Genomic DNA, 17738 nt, shown 5'->3' with positions numbered 1-17738 from the left:
GCACTGAAAGAACACTTTGTTCATGGGCTTCAGCTGACAACCAGAGAGTTTTCTAAAGTAAGGGTTATAGTGAGAACATTCCTCTCCATGTGTTATGTAAGATATTTGGGGCATGCAGGACTCTGAGGCAATGAATAAAACTTGCTTTAAAAACAGACACAACTAAAAAAAAATGACACAATTTATACATTCAAATTAGTATTATCCTTCAGGGAGTCACACTGGGAGACATATACTTATTCTAGCAACGACACTATTGCTCAAAGCATTTTGGAACTTTTTATTTTAGCGTTGCCTTTAGAAGCAGGGGTAGGGTTTGGGAATCATGTAAAACTATTTAGTGTTTCACCTCAATTTTTAGCCATTTCACAGAAAGTTGATTACTTCTTTTTCTCCTCCATAGACTTAATGCCAAATAACTTGAGATATTAAAAAAAAATCAGATCTGCTCAGTTATTCATTCATCTATTGATTCATTTATTCAATAAATATCCACTGACTGCCCCATGTGCCAGGCTGTGTATTAGAAGCTGAGGATTCAGTGATGCACAAGACAGAAACAGTCCCTGCTCTGTTGGAGTTGATGTGATTGGAAAGACAGACAAAAACCACCCCCATAACAACATGCTGACAAACAAATTTAAAAAACACTTGCCAGTTGGAATAAATGGAAAAACGGAAACAGATAAGGAGCTGAGCTGAGAAGTAACAAGAAGAAACCAGTTTGTTAGATGGGAAAAGTGACACCTAAGCACGAATTCAGCATTAAAGGGTGTCCACTTGCCACCATTGGGAGTATTCAAATGAGTAAGTTTTAAGCTTTAATTTTGGAGGACAATTTTGAAACCTGAATGGACTGAGCAGAACCCACTTTTCCCACAGGAAATTTTCTTTCTGTAGGATATGGGAACATGATCCTTGTCAGCAAAGTGGCCTCAAAAATGATAACAGGTGATATTGAATAGATTGTGTCTCACTTGGCAGCTCGTTTTTTTGCTTTTGTTGTTTGTTTTGTTTTGTTTTTCCTTTTGTGTTTTTGTTTTGCTTTTGGCTTAAAAACAAACACACACAGTTTCTTTTCTCTTCAGTCAGTAAAGCCATCTTGACTATATTATCTGTAAGGCCCTGAGATCTACAATGCTTCCTCTACCGAGGACCTCAGAGCCAACTGGGAGATGTCCTGGAGGCCCTCGTGACTGTTAGAAGTGGTACTACTTTATGCTGTGTTTATTATTTGCAGGCCAAAGTGGGATGACATCATCACCATGTTAGGTTCTCGAACTCCTTCTCTAGGAGGATGCCATCAGTCTTGAGAAAGATTGTGAGGCTGTGCCCTGGCTTCCTGGGAAACCATGCTGAGAACCATCTGCCATGGGCATGGGATGAGGTCACATAATGTCAGTTTGCCCATTACTGACCATGACGTTTGATCATTAGGCTAAGATGGTGTCCATTATGCAGGTATCTTTTCCCCTTGTAATAAAGTACTTTATGGGGTGATTTTTTGAGACCATGTGAATATCCAACATTTCACTGCCAAAATGACTTGCTCAAGTATGTAGCTCTAAGCCACAGAATTCTGACTCCCTGTCCCAAGTACTTTCTCTCTACCATGCTTGTTCCATTCATTAGTGCAGGAACATTTCAAGCAGGACATGAAGACAGGGTTCCTAAAGACAAAATCTAGGTACTATGTAGACCTTTGCTGTTTATTAAATGTGCTGAATAATAAAAGTTTCATTAGAGACTCCTATTTTGTGAGAAATAGATTTCCCTGGATGTGGCTAAGGAAGAAATGGCAATATAACTAGGCAAATGAGTTATTACTATTACTACTCAAAAGGAACAGACAGATGTTGTGGCCAATTCTCCTGCCCCCAAATATTCTTAAACAGATTTTTTGGGGGCCCTTCTCTTTGAACACCAGTGTGGATTTGTTGGACAGAAGACTCTGTGTTGGGTGTGAGTAACCATATCTTTCCTTAGAATCATTAACTATAACCCTAAGTCAGGTGTTTCATTTTTAAAACCACACTGTGGTGGTTTTTATATGAATTGAATCCCTGTTGTTGAGACTTTCTAAACACCAGGAGCTGTCCCAAAGACTTCCTATGGCAGTGTAGCCCATGGGGTGATTATATTAGGATAATAGGGTTGAAACATTTCATAATTTAATGAGTTTTTGGATTTCTTATTTCCAGAATTAAAAAAGAACCTCTATGAGTGTCATATTCAGTAATTATCAAACTGAACAGAATTTGGCTCTATGTAACCAACTGGCACACTCTTCATAGACAACAACATGATTTGATATTTATAGAGGGCCTATTTCCCACCCCCTCCCCCCGCTCAGACACCAGAAATTCATTAAACATAAAGCCTTACATAATTCTGTGAAAAAAAAAAAAAAAGCCCTCACTTCTCTGGAGCTTTCCTAACCTCTAAATTAGATATTTCAATAGAGATATTATTCCTTTAGTGCAGGTTTTCAGCTTTCCTTGAAATGGGGTGTCTAGTTACAGCCCAGCCCATAAACTGGCTTGGATCTAATGAAATTTAATGAATAATAATAATAATAAATGCAAAGCCCCCTTGATGTTAGAGTGACAAGCAATTAAATTCTGGGAAGGGGGATGAGAGATACCTCGGCCAGGCAGCTTCCTTCTGCCATTAGGTATACCCATTTGGGTTGATTTGGGATTGGAAACATAAAAGCATAATTTTTGCCTTTAATTAAAAATTTGTCTCCCATAGTTCCCTTGCCTAACAAAGAATAATAGCTCACATTCATGTTCTAGGTGTTTCACATGCATATCATTTAATCCTCACAAACAACCCTTTACGCAGGTACAATTATTATTTTCCTTCTTTAAAAGATGAAGAAATCGGGGCCGAGAAAGTTGACGCAACATCCTGTAGGGTGATTTGTCTTGCAAACCCAAACAAACACCAGAGCTGCAGAATCAGATGCCGACAGACCACACCACCTGCCAAACTCTACTGCCTCTCCACGGAGGGGTAGGGAGATTTATTGCGCTTCTCATAGGAGGACTGCTAAGTGCTTCTCTTGAATGTAATGGTTACTTCCCATGGCAATCCTTTGATGCAGCTTATAAACCAAGAACTGGCAGTCCATCAGATGGGAAAGGGACTTGCGTAAGACATTCCCTGTGCTGCTGGGAGATCTGGGCACAAAATAAAGAGGCTCTTACCTTCGCTCCTGGGAGTTAACCAATGGCTAGTACTCTTCTCAACTCCTCATCATGAAAGACAAATAGCATTCTTCCCAGCTGGAGTGTACTCATCCAATACTTGATCTCCATTTCTCCCCAGGGATCAACATTCCTGGCAGAGAAAATGAAACCAGGATAATAACCATTATAGAAATTATGAAATTGCTTCTTATCTGCATTCATACTCCAACCCTTTTCTAGTGCTTTCATACACCACCCCAGACTGATAGAATTATTTTCTTTGTGACTCAGAGATATATTTTGCTTCCCCATTTTTATCCTCTTTACTTTTAAGGAGAAGATTAGATGATGAAGTAAGATTCACACTGTAGCACTCTGTGGGATTTTATTTAACCTCAACACATGGTCTGTGGCCCGAAAAAAAGAAATATGTTCATGTTTTACTGTAGTATTACATGTAAGTACTTCTAAAAGTTTTACAAAAACATAACCTAATTATAGAATTTCTTAATCTAACAATCATTTATTGCATTCTTTCTAAGTGTAAAGCACGACAATTGCTGCTGAAGATACAAAAGTAACTAAAACATCATCCCTGCCCTCAACACACTTATACTTGTATGTGACATTGTAGGACCGACTGTTCGTCTGGACCTGCCTGGTCTGTCTTAGTTTACATCTGTTTCCCCAGTGTAATTATAAATAGCCCCCCCCTCTAAAAAGTGTCCAAGTTTGTGTGATAAGTTATATATACCCTATAATAATATTTCCCACTAGATGATGCTTTTTTTTTAAAGATTTTATTTATTTATTTGAAAGAGAGAGAGAGCACAAGCAGGGGAAGAGGGAGAAGCAGGCTCCCCACTGAGCAGGGAGCCTGATGTGGGGCTCGATCCCAGGACCCTGGAATCATGACCTGAGCCAAAGGCAGATGCTTAACTGACTGAGCCACCCAGGCGCCCCGCCACTAGATGATGTTTTTGAATTACTTGTAATACTTGGCTATAAATAAAAAGCACAAATGGTGAAGGCCCCAAAAATGTACTGACATGCTGTCTTCATCTCAGAATCACTATTTCTGTCACTGTTTGTCAGGTGAGGTAAGTTCTTTGGGAAAGTGTGGCATTTGGGTTTATGTTATTTTTAAAAATGCAACTACTGTTCGCCCTCCCATCAGGAGGATGGAGAACATTGGTTAGAACACTTAAGAAGATGAGAGAACACTGTGATACATGGAGGTAAGACCATGTATCATACCCTCAGTTCCAATTTTGGTAGGAGCCTGAGGTGAACAGGATGCGAGGGCCCTTGGCAGCAAGGGGTATGTCAGGTGAAGCCAGCAAAGCAATGGTTGGAGGCATTTAGGGTCAAGAGCCTCTGATCTTAGAATTCAAGTGTGCATCTGCCTTTCTCTCCTTTGGACTCTTTGGTCTCCTCCCCATTTCTAAAGGTATCGAACTCATTGGTTTTTAAAGCTACCTGCAGTATGCTTTTGTGAAAGGTTGGTGTCTGCAGAACTTCTAATTACACATCATTCTGTGTACTGTTGTCTGAATATGTATATGTATGTATTTTGATATTGAAGACAAGCTATTTTTAGTTTCCTTTTGGGTATGTTTGGAGAAACTCTTAACTGTTGCTATGCTGCTATGGAAACAGTATCCATGTATACTGACATGTTTACAATTGTTTAAAACATTATAAACTTTCCAGGGCAAAGGCAAACAGCTTACTTCCATCAAAGTTGCTCCATGCTTTCCTTTTTTATTAGTTTATTTATTACTCTCAGACCCATGTTGGAATCTGTTTCATTTGTGCCTGCACTAAAGGGCTGTTTTTCTCTTTTCTTTTCTTTTCTTTTTTGCTGATGTGCATCATCATTTAATTGATTTCACATTCATAATTACAGTAGAGCTGAGAGCACATGAAAATTTCCCCCTGAAATCAGGAAATATTCCCTGGTCTTGTTAGAACTGTGAATTCAATACCTCCTAGGCTCTCAAATGAAAAATGGAATAATACCTATTGAGGGCATGTTGATGATCTATCTAGAATTTGCAAGCACAGGAGACTTTGATAGTCATTTGAATGTAACTATTGTAATTATTATTTGTGTATATAGAATGAATATATATTTTTAAAGATTTTATTTATTTATTTGACAGAGAGAGACACAGCAAGAGAGGGAACACAAGCAGGGGGAGCGGGAGAGGGAGAAGCAGGCTTCCTGCTGAGCCAGGAGCCCGATGCGGGGCTCGATGTGGGGTTTGATCCCAGTACCCTGGGATCATGACCTGAGTCAAAAGCAGATGCTTAAAGACTGAGCCACCCAGGCGCCCCTACCAAAGACTATTCTAACTGCTTAGAAACATGCAAACCCGAGGCTGGAGTTTTCTGGCTCATTCCAAGCATGGGGAAAAGTAGGTGGCTGAGAATGTTTACAACTTTTGGAAAGAGAATCTTAACAAAGCCACATGAATTGAAGTGAGTAAGAACCATGTTTGTTTGAAGGTACCAGGAAAATGATTTCTGGCAGGGTTGTTCTCTAGGAGTCAAAAAATATTTGAAAGTACAATCTTGTGAATAATTGTGAATCACACAGTGATTGGTTCTGACTATGGATAAGGGCACACACTCTAACAGAACACAGTATTTTATAGGACTTGAATCCCAGGGTAATTTCTCCTTTAAAAACTCCTTTTTACCAAAATTTGATACCTATTTTGGGTAAGTATTCAGTAAAGGAAATTTCAGCTGTTACGAAGGAGACTACTTTCCTCTCTCTTTTACTAAAATCTCATTCTTGTCATCTTCCTAAAGTGGTCATTTTAAGTCACAGATCAAAAAAAAAAAAAAAACCAGAACAAAAAAACCACACCATATAGAAGTCCTATGGGAAGGGAATGGTTTGTGGAGAGCTGATTGACCTGGGCCTCAGTTGCATGTGGAGATGGGGGAGTCATGGAGCCAACATTTCCCCACCCCCCTCCCCAGGTCCCCTTCTTACAGTGTTTATATACTTTCTCTGCTATGGCTCAGCAGTGGATATTCCATTCTCAGCCCTTCATAGAACAAGGTTTATGTGATTTTTTTCCCCTTCCCTGTGGGAAGGATTTCTCCCTGCCTCCTGGAGCTTAACAGCAGCTCAGAAATGTGACCCCAAGGTCACAATCAGATTAGAACTCAGTAAAACCTGATGGGAAACTTGCAGTATGACAACTGTGGCTTGATAGTCTACCATGGGGGTGGGGGCACGGAGAAAGGGAGGGAGGGCTTCCAGAAGGTCCTAACTGGAAGTGAATCTGGCTTAGCAGCAGCCCATGTCAAGAAGCTAAGAATTGTGCCATTAATTCCCCTGTGTTGGGAGCCTGGAGAAGAGTGGGTATCAAGTGACTCTGGCAACTGGGAACCTTCGGGGTTACCCTCAGGATCAGGATGAAAAGGAGGAAGGTGGGCAGGAGCAGCAGTGTGGCTTTACACAGAGCGCTCCCCAGGCAGCCACTGATTGTCTTACTCTGTTTAGATTTCTCTCAAGGAGCAGATTTCCGTTTCTGTTCTGTTGCCTCTGAGGGGATTTCCCAAATTAACCTTCGCTAAGCTTTCTTGAGGGACTGTTTTTGAGGGCTGGTGGGGAATTTCCCTCCTCTGACCAAACTGTGGTCTGGAGAGATTATTGCTGATCTTCATCTGGGGATTTTCTCACAGGCTTTTTGCTATTTCCTGTTTCCCAAGAGTCTTTGCTCCCTGGGAACTGAAGAGTTATCAAGAGAAGGGGGCAAACAGACTTTACGAAAAAAGGGAAGGAGGGTATATCTGATACAATGGTGGTGTTCTCCCCTCCTCCAGTTCTTTGCCATAGTGATGCTGGATTTAAAGATCAGGCCCAGGGACCTGGCTGAGGGCTTCAGGCTGATTACACTCAGCATTCCACAGGAACTGGGGTTGGACAGCATAATCACAAACTCTATTAATGATGGGTTTATCATTCTGTATTTGGGATGGACAGAAACTTCCATGTTAAAAAAAGCCATTAAAGAATCATTATTCTTTTTACTTAATGATAATGCCCTACCACCTCCTGAGTGCTTTCTGTGTATCATGCACAGTATTGGCGGCTTTGTATACATTTCTCATTTGATTCTGGCAACAACCCAGAGAAGTAGACCTTATTAAGACTCATTTAACAGATGAGCAAACCAAGGCTCTGAGAGGTTAGGCAACTTAGCCAATTTTCTGGGCTGGTATTAGGAGAGGTCCAATTCTGTGTCACCGCAAAGCCTATGATTATATTCTTTCAGCTATAAATTTCACCCAGATTTGGGATTTGTCTCATAGTCTCTTAGGTGTTATCAGGAAAGTAGTGGGAAGGCCCCTGAGAAGAAGCAGTCCCCAAGAGACAAAGGGTGAAAATATTTTCGGGGAATGTATTGATGTTTGTTAGCTTAGCTCTGTGCACCTGCCAGGTCCTTTTGCTCTATGTTCACCTTTTCTCATCACCTGGAAGGAGCTGCTGACCAAGGAGGTAGTAGGAATCAGTACATAAAAGAAGCTCCAGTCAAACCAATTAATTAGTTCTTTCTCTTAGAGAATCCTTCTCTCCAACCACTGTTTTCATGTTGCTACTTCCTAATCTAGCTTTGTACACTTTATCAAGGTTTTTGGAAATAATGACCCTGAAGATAGGTCCCAGAATATCTCTGACTCTGCTCTAGCCCAGGGAAAACAGTGTTCTAGAGTTGCCCTACCTTTTGACTCCTGATTGCTCTGAAGCCAGATCAGTGTCTGTGTGTTCTTGTACTATGGGGTTCTCAGGGGAATAGATAATTAGTCACTGTTAGCCACAGTTGACTTTCTCGCAAAGTTCTCCATGTATTTTCAGTTCCACCAGAAAAGTTACTAGCACAGGTGAGCGTGTTGGGGGCAGCACCGGGACCGATGTAGCAGTTCCTGGGAGTTCCCAAGGAACAGGAGATGCACCTGCTGCATCGACTCTCCTTACCCACTGCACAGTTTGCTGCAGATCCTCCTGTGCTAGATCTATCTAGGAAGCCTCCTAACCATATCCTCTTCATCCAAATAGTGAACTCTGATAGCCACCAACGGTTGAAAGCTTACTGGTTACCAAGTGATTTACCTGCATTAAATGACTTGCTCCTTACCTATGAAGTTGGACAAAATGATTCCTATTTATTTTACCAGTGAGGAAATCATGACCTGGCTGGTTAATAATTGGCCCAAAGCTACCTAGCTAGTAAACGGAGGGGCTGGGATTCAAATACTGGACTGATTCCTAGTTGGGGCTTTATTGGGGGAGGAGGTAGTAAACCTTATTTATTTTTTAATGACTAGGAAAATATAGCATAGGCTTGAAGCATCAAACATACAGGCTATGTTATTATTGTAAGTAATAGGTAGTAGAAAGGGAACAAGATCCTAATCAGCATGATGCCAGTGCTGAGGAAGGATGATGGCGTGGCCCAGAGGCCTCTGGCCTGACAGGAAGTGGTGTTTGGTAAAGGGAATGCTGCCCCTCCTTTGAGCTGAGGGATCCATAGCTTCCTTATGGTCATTGTTACCAGGGCATCTTCACAGGGGCTCTGCAATTTCAGGGGGCTAAGTAAGCAATGCTTGCCCTGTTTAGATTCTCATTCCATTTGCTTGGGGAAAAAAAAAAAAAAAACAGGTCTTGCCAAATTCAGTACTTTACAACTCTTCCTAATTAAGCAGCCAAGAATCCAACTTATACTGTGCGTTCCCAGACACTGATACGTATTAGAATTCAAATCCCCTTTCTTTTCAAGGGCCAAGTGTCACTGCCCTTCCCACCATTCTCCTGCAGAGGAAGACAGGCTCAGCGGCCATCATGGCAGTGGGTGAGAGAGAGCTCCATTTCCCAAACCCATGTGACTTGTGCCCTTCATGTATCATGTGGGGGCCAGGCTGAAAGATGTGAGGAGCAGGAACCTCAAAAAAAGCATAGCCGTGCCTCAGTGGCAAGAAAGGCACATCCATCAGGCATCTCTCAAAGCTCTAATCTTGACCCCTCCTCCCTTAGCTCCACATCTTAGTCAATTTCAGGCCCTTGAATATTAATATAAAACCAAGCAAAACAAAAATACCACCCAAATATTCTTTCTTTTCACATTAGATATAACCTCATGGCTGTTGCTTCCTGGCCAATGGAAAATGGTGTGGTGGTACTGCTGGGATATGGGAGGTTGGCAACAAACACAATTACCCCTCCTCAAACTGCACCAGACCAGTGGCACGTTAAGGGATGCTGCCAGCCATTGCTATCCGTCTACCAGCAGCAATCTGGTAGCTCAGAGGGCTCTGGCTTGGTGAGACAAGGGAGATCCATAGTGTCAAAACAAGCTCTCGTTACATGAAATTTGGGCTCTAGACAAATCTTGTGTTAGCCCTCACCTAAGATTTAGCACCACTTTCTTCTGTTTCCATTTCTAGGGATTAAAATGCATAATGGAGCCAAGCATCCAGTAGCAACCAACATATTATTTAAACTTACTGCAATTCTCGATTTTGTCATTTCTTAGTTTTGCTTAAAAGATAAGACATTTCATTCTTTTCAAGAGATTGCTTCTCCCATACCTGGTGGCCCTGTAGGCAAAATTTCCCATTCCCCAATGAATGAGAGAGAAGAACCCCTTTATATTTTTGATCATGGAAGTAATGTGGTTTATGTGCTCATCCTCATACTTGCTCCTGACAACCATCAAGTCGTTGGTTTTGTTGTTGTAATGCAGATGCACCAGGCTGGCTGGTGCTGGAACTTCTCCACCTTTGCAGGTCACCGTGACCTGAGCACGTAGCACTCCATGAACTGGAGCTTCTACTTCATGGAGTCCTAGTTGCCCCATAGCATTTGCACTGCATGGGAGTGCAAGGCCCTGCATCCTCCTGATGTTCTGTATTTCCAGACCCTCCACCATGGGAGCCACTTCCTCCTAGATAAAAACCCTGCACTGTGCCGGCCTCCACAGTGCCCAGGTGGACTCAGGAGGGGGAATCCACTCCTTCATTGCGCAGGTCATCAAAGTCATTGCGGGCCCCAGTGCTAGTGCTTTCTGTCAACCTGCCGGAAAGTTGCTGGCATAACAATGATGACAATACTATCTTCATAGTATTTTAGGACACCTGCAATTCTGAAACTTTAGTAGTTATTGGTAGTTTTAAAAAATTGCCGTTTGCTATAAATTCTTCTCTTAAGATAGTAAATATTATTTCAACATTTATTCTTATAAAATGAAACTGCTTATATAGCGAGGTGAGTTGAATGATTCACTTTAGTGAAAAGATATAAGATAAAAATATTCCTTTTACTTGGAGATGATCTTTACCTATGATTGTGGATGGAATATTCATATTATCTTCTCTTTTTGAGGATGCTTTCAAAGCTCCCTAATTAAATCAGGTTTTTATTTTTATTTATTTATTTTTTGTTATGTTATGTTCAAAAACGAGTCTCAGAATATTGGCTGTGACTTAGGTATCATAGTATATGGCTTAGACAGTGACAATAGTTTGAATGTGGTAAAGAGCAGAATGGCAAAGAATTCCTGCTATTCTTATCCCTCCAAAAGAAAGGAAACATTTAAAATACACACACACACACACACGCACGCACGCACGCACGCACATGTGCATGCATATAGAGCCCTTTGGGTTTGAAGTTAGTCTTCATTATTAAAACAAAACCTCAATATTGCAGGCAAAATTGGTTACCAGAGTTAGGTCTGACATCGGAGATACTATTTCTACCCCCCTCATCTTTGCAACACCCACAGTGCCTGCACACCAACTCACTCCCTTTTCGCTTGTACTATTATAAATAAGGCATTGGATGCAAGGAGACCTTACCAAGGTCCTAGGTATGGTAACAAAGAGAGCTTTTCTCCTGCTTCACTGAAGTACTCCATCTGAGATGAATGGTAGCATTTTGAGAAGGGATGGGAGTAAGAAACACCAAAACATATATCAGTTGGAGAAGATCTCTTCTCATAAAGAAACTTTTATAGCGGAGGTGATTTTATAATCTCTGAAATGACCTTGTACAGAACACAGTATTAACAGTTTGTTAAATAACTCCATAGTAAATACCGTGTTTAGGACACATTTGTCTGCTTAAAAAAAAACAAAACAAAACAGGGCATTCATTTGGTAATTATTAATTTTTCATGTTTTTTATTTTTTTTTTATTTTTTTATTTTTTTTAAATATTTTATTTATTTAATTGACAGAGAGAGAGGGAGGGAGAGAGAGAGAGAGGGAACACAAGCGGGAGAGGGAGAAGCAGGCTCCCCACCAAGCGGGAAGCCCGATGCGGGGCTCGATCCCAGGACCCTGGGATCATGACCTGAGCTGAAGGCAGACGCTTAACCGACTGAGCCACCCAGGCGCCCCTCATGTTTTTTATTTTTATTTATTTATTTAAAAAATTTTAAATCCAGTATAGTTAACATATGGTGTTATATTAGTTTCAGGTGTACAGTATAGTGATTCAATTCGATGCATTCCTCAGTGCTCATCGCAATAAATGTACTCTTAATCCCCATCACCTATTTCACCCATTCCCCCCCACAACCCTTCTGGTAACCATCAGTTTGTTCTCTATGGTTAAGAGTCTGTTGGTTTTTTTTTTTTTTTTTTGGTTTGTCTCTTTTTTATTTTGTTCAGGTTTTTTTTTGTTTGTTTCTTAAATTCCACATATGAGTAAAATTATATGGTTTTTGTCTTTCTCTGACCGGCTTATTTCACTTAGGATTATACTCTCTAAATCCATCCATGTTGTTGCAAATGGCAAGATTTCATTCTTTTTTTATGGCTGAGTAATATTCCATTATATTCCATACATATATATATACATATATATGCCACATATTTATCCATTCATCTATCAATAGACACTTGGGCTGCTTCCATAATTTGGCTATTGTAAATAATGCTGTAATAAACATAGGGGTGCATATTTCGAATTAGTGTTTTCATATTCTTTGGGTAAATACTCAGCAGTGGAATTACTGGATCATATGGTAGTTCTATTTTTAATTTTTTGAGGAATCTCCATATTGTTTTCCACGGTGGCCACACCAGTTTGCATTCCCACCAATAGTACACAAGGGTTTCTCTGGTTCCACATCTTCACCAACACATGTTGTTTCTTGTGTAGTTTTTTATATTAACACAAGAAGAAAACATTTAAGAAAAATGGGGCTCTAGCCCCATTTCTTTGTTCTCTTCTAAGCAAAATTTTTCTAAAGGGTTATTTATATTTGCTGCCTCTAATTTCTCTCTTCTTCTCACCTCTTAAACTCACTCTAAACAGGTGTTTCTCCCATGAACACTCCATTGAAACTGCTCTCTCCAAAGATACCAGTAACCTATGCTTCCCATAGGTCCGTTCTCAGTCCACAACTTAGGTGAGTGTCAGGAACATTTGACAGAGCTGACTACTCCCTCTTCTTTGAAATGGTGTCTTCACTTGGCTTCCAGGACACACCCTTTCTTGGTTTTCCTCCTCCTCACTGGGCGTTCCTTTTCAGTCTCCTCGTTGGTCCCGCTTCTTCTCTCTGACTAAGTAATCTTGGAGGGACGCTGGGCTTTCTCCTTGGGCCTCTTCTCTTCCTTGCTCACTCCCAAGGTGATCTTACCCCATTTCATGGCCTTAAATATTATCTATAAGCTGCCAAATGTGTATCGCCAGCTCAGACTTCTCTCCTAAACTCCCACCTTTATCCAATTGCCTACTCGATGTATGAGACTTAACAAGTCCAAACTTGAACTTTTATTCTTCTTTTAAAGCCTGCTCCACCCCCTTCGATGGTGGTGACTCTATCCCTACTACTTCAGACCAAACACTTGAGAGTCTTCCTTGACTACTCTCTTTCTTTCCACACATCCAAATCTTGTTGGTTCCTACTTCAATATATCTGGAATCCAACCACTTTTCACCACCTCTACTGCTACTTCCCTGGTCTGAGCCACTGTCACCTCTCTCTTGGATTACTGCAATCACTTCCTAACCAGCCTCCCTGCTTCTACCCTTGCCCCTCACTTCTATGACAATCTAGCTGTAAGAATTAAGTCAGAGAGATACTCAAAAATGCAAATCAGATCAGATCACTCCCCTTCTCAAAACCTCACAGTGATGTCCTATTTCACTCAGAGTAGATGTAAGTCCTTACAAAGGTCTATGTACCCCCAGAGACCTGCTCGCCCATCACCTCTCTGGCCTCAACTCCTGCTAACTTCACCTTCACTCATTCCACTCCAGCCGTACTGGAGTGGTCTCTGGTCTCCTTGCTGTTCCTCAAACACCCAGGCATGTTTGTTCCCTCAGCCTGGAATGCTTTCCCCGGACAGCCACACGGCCCACTCCCTCACCTTCACACGTTTGCTCAGTTGTTGCCTTCTCAATGGGCCCTACCCTGCCACCTATTTAAACTGGATTTGCCTTCCTTCTCCATACCTAACACTCCTGAGCCTCTTACTCTGGTCTAATATTTCCTTTTCCATAACACTTATCTTTTCTGATGTCTAGTGGAATTCCTTATGTGTTTATAGTTTATTTTCTGCTTGCTACTTAGAATGTAATTTCCATAAGGACACAGATCCCTGTTTGTTTTCTTCACTGATACAGTCTAAGCACCAGATCATTGCCTGCCATGTGGTAGGAAATCAATAAATATTTTTGAATGAATAAAAGTTCAAATCTTCAGAGACAGGAGTGACAGAAATGAGAGAAGTCTGTAAAGATCATATCTGTGGTGATTCAGTGATTTTAAAAGGGATTTTTGTCTCTTACTTCCTGATGACAGAAATAAGCATACAACTTTGTAAATTCACATAGTAAAAGCACCCACAACAGTTTGTTCACTTCAATTGTTGCTTTTGAAGAACTTGATAAGCATCTTGTCCTGCCATCCCTTCTTTTGTGGTAAAGCCTCCTTTTAAATACTCAAATAACCAGGGTATTTCTGCTCTGAAGGCATCAGAAAGGCAGTTAGTTGAAGGGATGAATTCACCAGGTTTCTTGGTCAAAACAACTCAATAGTTGTCCTCTACCATCTTTCATGAATAATACTCACAGCCCTGTCTGGATCATCCTCCTGGTATTCATAGCACTGTTAGGGGCCTTGAATTCATGTGACCTGCATCCTCAGCTGAAAGTGGGTAGGATTCTGACAGCAAGTTGGTTTGTGGGTAAAACCATCAACACCATCAGTCTAGGTCTGATGACCACCAGAGCTGTTATGTGTTTATATGAATACTTCTCTCTCGGGCGCCTGGGTGGCTCAGATGGTTGGGCGTCTGCCTTCGGCTCAGGTCATGATCCCGGGGTCCTGGGATCGAGTCCCGCATCGGGCTCCCTGCTCCTTGGGAGCCTGCTTCTCCCTCTGCCTCTCTCTCTCTCTGTCTCTCGTGAATAAATAAATAAAAATTAAAAAAAAAAAAAACAAAAAACAGTTTCTACTTCTCTCTCTCAGACATTTCAGGAAGTACTTTTCTTGGTAATATAAGGTGGACTACATGTGCTAATGACAAAATTTTTGAGGCTGCTCAAGAGTGTTTTCTGGTAAACCCAACCAATGACATCATGGGCGCTTACTAAGTGACACATGCTTAGCAAAGAGGTTAAAAAGGGTCATTCATCTCACCGTCCTTTTCATCAGAAGGCCTAAAACAGTATAAGCTATTTTGTTCTCTAGTTTTCACCCATGCCCTTCTCTCTACTCCAGGGAAGCCTTAAGTGGATTTGCAGTAATAACTGTTATGCATAAATAGATAGAATTTGTTATTATGATTATATTATTATGTTATTATGAATATGTTATTATTACATAATTAATTTTTGTTTTTAAAAAGCAACTGATTTACAGTGGCAGTTCTATTACTTAGAGTAACTTTGGTTGATCAAAATTCATCCCTCAGTTTTTAACATTAGGGTTTGAAATTTCTGATGTATTTTTTATTAAAAGCATTAGAGGAGTATAATACCATTATAGGTATAGGATAACATTATAGGAAGATTGGACAATTTAACAAATTACTTGTAATTCCATCTAATTGTTATGATCATTTGTAAATATTTTCTGTTAATCACTTTCTATAAACATGCTGATTATTCCTGTAACTGAAATGAATATCACTGTCACTGGATGGTAGTGGGAACCCTTTGAGATGGGACCCTTTCTGATCATTGTGTGTATATCCACAGTGTAGCACAGGGCCAGGTATAGACAGGTACTTGAAAAAATTATTGCCAAAATAATGAATTAATAAGTGAATTTGCAGAGGATCTAAGACTTAATTAAGTATAACCAACACTAGATTGATTATTTTGTTGATTTGCACTGAGAGGCCAAAATCCCAACACTTGGCAAACATCAGTTGTGCTATGACTTTCTTTTCTGCCCAGATCTCTAGGAGCACCACAGGGGGAATGAGACAGTCCAAGGGTGAAATGATTACTCTTCTGCCTTGTTTGAAAATAACAGCACTCATTCATTTTACTTCTCTACCCTTTGTCTGCAGATTACCTGGTCCTAGACTGGCCTTAAAACTCTGAAACAGACTGAGCACTAGTAAATGGATCGCTGATCCTAAAATAAAATTGCAGATCAGGTTTGGAGTTTGATGTAAAAGCTTGAGAGACACAGGTCTGTTGCTAATTTAGATTACAAATGTCATAAAAAATAGAAACCATAAAGGTTAGGTAATTTCTAAATTAAACACCCTTTCTTAGAATAATTACCCTGTTACGGCATCTGTGTACTTTGGTAGAATTTGAATAACACTTTATTGCTTAGAATAATGTTCTATTCTTGTCACCTAATAATACTTGAGTACATGTTCTTACACTCCCTGACTGTAGGAAGGGTGTTGCCCTGAACACTGACACACCCTCTGCAGCAAGGCCTAGTTTTGCTGGAACTTTCCAGGTGCTAAAAAATATCCCTTTCTCTACTCTCCATTCATTCACTGGTAAGAGACCTGAGCTTTACTATTTTTTCTAAATCCAAATGGACACAGTCAGGTTCGTGCAGTCACCTGGGTAGCATGGAGAATATTGTTTGAATCTTCTTTCCATAGCAAACTGGCTGTGAAAAGCGTAGGCCCATCAATCAGAATTTGACAGGCAAGTTACAAATCTTTTGAGGGAGCCTTTCAAGCTATCACTTTGGGAAGTAGAACTGAGAACAGTTTTCTTTTAGTTGAGCAAATATACCTGGTCATTAGGGACATTTCCAGTTTGATAGCTTAAGCCAGTAGGAGAAGTTCTTGGGCTTAAATAATAGTTTTTCAGCATTTTGTGTTTCTGAGTCTGAATTTAAGGAATGCTAGTCTGTCTCTTTTTATACCACAGCAGCTATAGAATTCCACAGAATTTTGTCTAAAATGACACAAATGGGTTGTCATAGTCTGGGAGATAGTTCTTCACTAGAACACACCACTACCTTTATTTGAAGGCCGTACATGGTGTAAGCAAACAATGGCTGGGTTTTGTGTGTTTTTCTGTTACTTTAATGCACTTAAATTCTAATTATGGGAGTAAAAGACATGAGTTGTATTATTAAACTCTCCTTTAAATTCCTTAATGATGACTTTTTTTTTTTTTCTTTCAGAGTTCAAAGTAAACCCTTTCAGCTTTAAAGGGTTCTAAAAATGAATGATCACTATGCAGGGACTATGATCACTCTGCTATTTGTCACTTAATATGTGTTCTCCTTTCTTCCGTAGTAATAGAACCTCTGATTTTTAGACTGGACATTTAGCTGTCCAGAAGAAAAAGCCTACTTCCCAGTTTCCCTTGCAAAGGACTAGGTGAAAGTATTATATGGCAACTTCTGGAATTTTCCTTAAATGGTAGTTATTGTGTACCTCTTGCCCCTTCCCCATCCCTTCCTCCGTCCCACTGCTACAACTGTGGACACACTAACAAGGAACTCCAGCTGCCATCTTGGATCTTGAACACAAGGGCGACACAGCAGATGAGTGGATAGAAGTGCCATACCAACTTGCTTACTTTTGCCACTTGGTATGAAAGAAAGAAAATCTATCCTGTTTAAATGACTGCTCTTTGGGGTCTGTTTTTCTCAAAATGAAAAATAATCCTAATGTACACAATCACCTATAATAGAAAGTATTGGATTATTTAATCTGACATAAAGAAATGAACATACTGTAGCAGACACCTGTTGGCTCATCTTCACAACACTGTTTTCCAGACCTGACCCTCTCTCTACCACTGTTCACTTGGTTATAGTGAGAGTTTCCCATTCCAGAACAAGATCTCACCTTTGATTGAAAGATACTCCTCTGACCCAGGCTGGGCCAATCGAAATCTTTCTCCAGGAACTAAAAAATAAGATGGAGAAAAAGAGATCTGTTTCTTTCAGTTATAAGACCATAATACTAAATATCTGAGCTACCGACAACTTTATTTGCCACCATGTTTTGGGAGAAGTAGAAGAAAGAGGCTTGATGAGAAAGAACAGTGAATCAGGGTCAAAGAGGGAAGCAGAG

The sequence above is a fragment of the Eumetopias jubatus genome, unplaced genomic scaffold (assembly GCF_037043125.1).
Source record: "Eumetopias jubatus isolate StellerSeaLion01/CBP00866 unplaced genomic scaffold, mEumJub1_p1.0 scaffold_9, whole genome shotgun sequence".
Taxonomy (NCBI): domain Eukaryota; kingdom Metazoa; phylum Chordata; class Mammalia; order Carnivora; family Otariidae; genus Eumetopias; species Eumetopias jubatus.
Note: the sequence above shows the minus strand (reverse complement) of the source record.